The following is a 5321-nucleotide window of genomic DNA, read 5'->3' as shown; positions in this document are numbered from 1 at the left end:
TATGTTGTTCAACCGCAAAGAAAATAAATACGCGACTTTTTGTAACGTTAGTGTAATTCTTCCCGTTACGTGTACGAATCGCAGTGTTGAAACGTTGTTATCAAGTTCTTTTCGTGCTGTTTTAATTCACAAGGGATGAGTTTGTTTTTCGACAGAGGTTAACGAAAACTCTACTGGAAATATTCACAATGGGAAAGTGATTTATCGTACCACTGACGATAAAAGTTCGTGCACTCTTAAAAGGTAAAATTATTTACTGATTTTCTTATCTGAATCAAAACCAAGTGGGGTGAAAAATGAGGTGATTCAAGAAGACAAAGTTAGCCTGAAGAAGTTATAAAGAAAGATTGTAGTGAAACTACCTGGCAGATTAAAACTGTGTGCCGACCGAGACTCGAACTCGGGACCTTTGCCTTTCGTGGGCAAGTGCTCTACCAACTGAGCTACCGAAGCACGACTCACGCCCGGTACTCACAGCTTTACTTCTGCCAGTACCTCGTCTCCTACCTTCCAAACTTTACAGAAGCTCTCCTGCGAACCTTGCAGAACTAGCACTCCTGAAAGAAAGGATATTGCGGAGACATGGCTTAGCCACAGCCTGGGGGATGTTTCCAGAATGAGATTGTCACTCTGCAGCGGAGTGTGCGCTGATATGAAACTTCCTGGCAGATTAAAATTGTGTGCCCGACTGAGACTCGAACTCGGGACCTTTGCCTTTCGCGGGCAAGTGCTCTACCATATCAGCGCACACTCCGCTGCAGAGTGAAAATCTCATTCTGGAAACATCCTCCAGGCTGTGGCTAAGCCATGTCTCCGCAATATCCTTTCTTTCAGGAGTGCTAGTTCTGCAAGGTTCGCAGGAGAGCTTCTGTAAAGTTTGGAAGGTAGGAGACGAGGTACTGGCAGAAGTAAAGCTGTGAGTACCGGGCGTGAGTCGTGCTTCGGTAACTCAGTTGGTAGAGCACTTGCCCGCGAAAGGCAAAGGTCTCGAGTTTGAGTCTCGGTCGGGCACACAGTTTTAATCTGCCAGGAAGTTTCATATCAGCGCACACTCCGCTGCAGAGTGAAAATCTCATTCTGGAAAGATTGTAGTCTTTCGTCAGTTTTGGTGATCTTTTACATGGTGGTCACAAACAATCTGAAATGCTTGTAACGGTGTTGCAGGGGAGGTAGTGTTGAGAGATAACTGTTACGAAAAAAATTCGATACGTTGCGCCGTTTACGAGTTATTTAACATTGAAGTTAGCCAACCATATCGTTGCGGGCGCAAATTCAAGCACTTGCACGCGTTAAAATGCTGCAATGCACACACATCTACGGGTTCATGAGTTACCATCTGTTCAAATCCTCATTACCAATTAAAATGTGCCTTTTTCGGAAGTGATAAACTTAAGCTAGATGAGCAAAAGCTACGTTTGTTCGGTGTAAGGAAATTAAACGAAGAACACGTTTGGGGACTCTGCCTCTGGCAGGCTGCTTGAACTAGCGCACGCCGCGACCTGATGTACTAACTTCAGTGCAAAATTACTTGGAAATGTCCCAACTTATCGAATATTTTTCTTTACAATTATTTCTCGGCACAACTCCCCTGCTACAGCCTTATAAGCTTTGGCTCTGAGCACTATGGGACTTAACATCTGTGGTCATCAATCCGCTAGAACTTAGAACTACTTAAACCTAATTAACCTAAGGACATCACACACATCCATGTTCGAGGCAGGATTCGAACCTGCGACCGTAGCGGTCACGCGGTTGCAGACTGAAGCGCCTAGAACCGCACGGCCACACCGGCCGGCCCTTGTAAGCTTTCCAGACTGCTTCTGACCACCCAGTATATCGAAGAAATAGTCTCTGTTAGATTGAATGCGATTGCTTAAGAAATAGTCTCTGTTAGACTGAATGCTGTTGTTTAAGACAAGGGACAAATATTCGCATCTGGTGCACTGAAAGTGACACTGTGTGCTCCTGACGAAATATTGGCGGTTGTCGACGATGTCACCCGCTGCATTCCCGTAAGTTATTTGCACGTTGTAGACGCCGGGACAAACTCAGATCTAAAAAATACACTGTTGGACATATCAAAAACTACTGACTTTAAATTACCTTGAATGTTAAATGATCGTCACAGTAGACTGCGATGTTAAAACCCAAGTTAGCAAATTTAATCACTTATGTGGAATAACTCGATGATTCTGGTAATATAAAAATAGCTGCTAAACTCAAATTTCGAAAAGGAAGTGATACTACCAGTCGTACTGTACGAGAGTGGGACGTGAAACCTTTCAGGACTGACAAACGATTATTCTTAGACCTGTGGATGCGCACACATTATCAGATTAGATAAATAATGGGAAGACAATAACCGGACAAAATGTTATAAACAAAAGATTAATATCGGCAAGAGCCACCGACGGCATCCAAATTGCATAGGCCCTACAACACTGTCTCGCTCCTATCTCAACCAGAGCTTCCCTTTCATGGCTTCGATTCTCATAACTGCTATTTGCTTTCGGCAAAAATTGTGAATAACCTTTCGCAGCCTGTATTTTATCCGTGCTACATTCACAAAGTGTATTCCAGTCAACATTGTCAAAAGTATTCTCTGAATCTACAATTGCTTGTTTATTCTATCTCCTAGGATAAGTCGTAGGATCAGTACTGCCTCGCGTGTCCCTATTCCTCAACATCAACTTCTGACAGCTTCTTATTCTTCCTAAATAATCCTCCCATAGATAATCCGTGTCAGTATTCTGCAGCGATGACTGATTAAACTGATCGTTAATATTCACAACTGTCAACAGTTGCTTTCTTTCGAATAGACATTATCCATTCTTCTTGAAATCTGACGGTATTTCACCTCTCATACATCTTGCATACCAGGTAGAATAGTTTCGTCATGTCTGGCTCTCCCAACCATCCCCACGACAATGTTATAGGCCCTCTGCTGTTCTTTACCCATATAAACGACTTACAAGGACATGCGCCTTATGTTGTTCGCAGATGATGCTGTCGTTTATCACCTAGTAAAGTCGTCAGAAGATCAAAACCGATTGGAAAACAATTTAGATGAGATATCTCTATGGTGAGAAAATTGGCAATTGGTCTCAAATAATGAAAAGTGTCAGTTCATCCACATGAGTGCTAAAAGAAATTCGTTAAACTTCGGTTACACGATAAATCAAATTTAAAAGCAGTAAATTCAACTAAATACCTAGAATTACATTTACGAACATCTTAAATTGAAGATAACACACAGAAAACGTTGTGGGGAAGGTGAACCAAAGACTGCGTCTTATTGGCAGAACACTTAGAAGCTGCAACAGATCTACTAAAGAGACTGCCTACGCATCTCCGTCCTCGTTTGGAGTACTGCTGTGCGGTGTGGGATCCCTACCAGCTAGGATTAACAGAGAACGTCGAGAAAGTTGAAAGAAGAGCAACACGTTTTTCATTATCGAAAAATAGGAGAGAGAGTGTTATTGACATGACACAGAATTTGGGGTGGACATCATTAAAGCAAACGCGTTTTTCGTTGCGGCGAAATGTTCTCACGAAATTTCAATCACGAACTTTCTGCCCTGAATGTGAAAATATTTTGTTGACGCTGACCTGCATAGGAAGAAACGACCATCATAATAAGGTAAAGGAACTCAGAGCTCACACGGAAAGATACAGATGCTCCTTTTTACCGCGCGCTGTTCCAGATTGGAATAATAGAGAATTAATGTGGAGGGAGTTCGATGAACCCTCTGCCAGGCACTTAAGTGTGATTATCCATGTAGATGTAGACATGGATCTCAATGATTCTGAGGACATGTCGTCTATTCCAGGGACCTTGTTTCTTTCAGCGCTCTGTCGAATTCTTCTCGCAGTGTTATATCTCCCATATCATCTTCATCTACTTCTTCTTCCCTTTCTTTAATAACGACTGTAGGTTTGTTTCCCCTTTATGCATTCCTCCCACCTTTCTGCTTCCCCTTCTTTACGGGCTTGCCATCTGAGCGTTTGATATTCATACTGTTGCTTCTCTTTTCTCCAAAGGTCTCTTTAATTTTCCTACATGCGGCATCCACCTTTTCCTTTATGCTTCTATAGCGTTGTGTTATCGCTCCAGCCATTCGTGCTTAGGTATTTTGTACTTGAGCTCAATCTCATTCCTTAAATGACTATATTCCCTTTTACCTGCATCATTTGCTGCATTTATATATTTTCTCCTTTCGTTAGTTACATTCAGTATGTCTTGTGCTTTTCAAGTATTCCACGTAGGCATTGTCTTTGCTTACTTGATCGTCTGCTGCCTTCACTATTTCCTCTCTCAAAGCTACCCAGTCATCTTCTTTAAGGCTGAATAACAAGCACACTGGTTTTGTTCTTCTGATTTTTCTTATTTCACACTAGTTTTCGGCTTATTGGGCCGTCTTCAGAAAATAATCGACTAGCGTCTGAAAGGAACACTAGTTCTTAGGTAACCAAACATTATAAGCAAAGGCACAATCCACTTGCGTAGAGTGTTGTGCATCAAACTTGTTTCTTAAGGCTGATATTACAGTTTACGCAATGGACAATGCTATGGACAATAAATATTCAAAATACACAGTATTACATGGTAAATGATTATAATGCTAAATTTTCTGAGATCTTGACACTGGCTGCTGAACTGTTAAACTGAGAAGTCTTCATTTATGTTGTGCAACCAACTTTGTAAACCAAACTGTGGGCAATGGACAGTATTATACACAACAATTAAAATACACAGTATTATAGTATTACAGGTAATACGATTATGATGCCATGGTTTCTGAGGTCGTGGCATTGGTTGAGAACTATCTAACTGAGAACTAGTAACTTACGTTGTGCAACAAAACTTGTTTGACATTGTAAGTTACATTTTTATGCAGTGGGAAATATTAAATGCAGTACATGGTTAAGATACACAACATTAAGGTGTTACAAGTAATATTGTTGAAGTCTGTGCGGTATGTAAGGTAATAAGAAATTCAATTGTGTTTAATTTTGTGTAGCGGTACGTGTCATTGTGGCGATCTCTGGGTATGTGGCTGGTTGATCGCATCATGTGAAGCTTAAAAGTGGGGATGTGCCCAGCTGTAATTGACCATTTAGAACCAGCTACGGATTTTTATAACGTTGATTGATTAGTCGCCATACATATATGTAATGTTTGCAGGGTGTTAGCTATAAGTACTTCCATAGAATATCACTATGGTTTTTCATCTGTTCTGTTCCTGAGACTTCCTGTATATACCCACAGAATCATACGATGGTTATTGCGGTTTTCGTCTAAGAGCTCCGTCGTCTCGTGT

At 41.3% G+C, this 5321-nt stretch overlaps 1 non-coding gene across 1 annotated transcript; it reads right to left on the bottom strand.

Annotated features, from left to right (window-relative positions):
* Positions 1–379: 379 nt before the first annotated feature.
* Trnas-cga (transfer RNA serine (anticodon CGA)) lies at positions 380–455 on the bottom strand. Its single transcript has one exon. It is a non-coding gene; the product is annotated as a tRNA-Ser (tRNA).
* Positions 456–5321: the final 4866 nt, after the last annotated feature.

This window comes from Schistocerca serialis, chromosome 6, assembly GCF_023864345.2.
Source record: "Schistocerca serialis cubense isolate TAMUIC-IGC-003099 chromosome 6, iqSchSeri2.2, whole genome shotgun sequence".
In the NCBI taxonomy this organism is placed as follows: Eukaryota; Metazoa; Arthropoda; class Insecta; order Orthoptera; family Acrididae; genus Schistocerca; species Schistocerca serialis.
The sequence above is the reverse complement of the archived record's forward strand: the minus strand, read 5'-3'. Positions and strand labels throughout refer to the sequence as shown.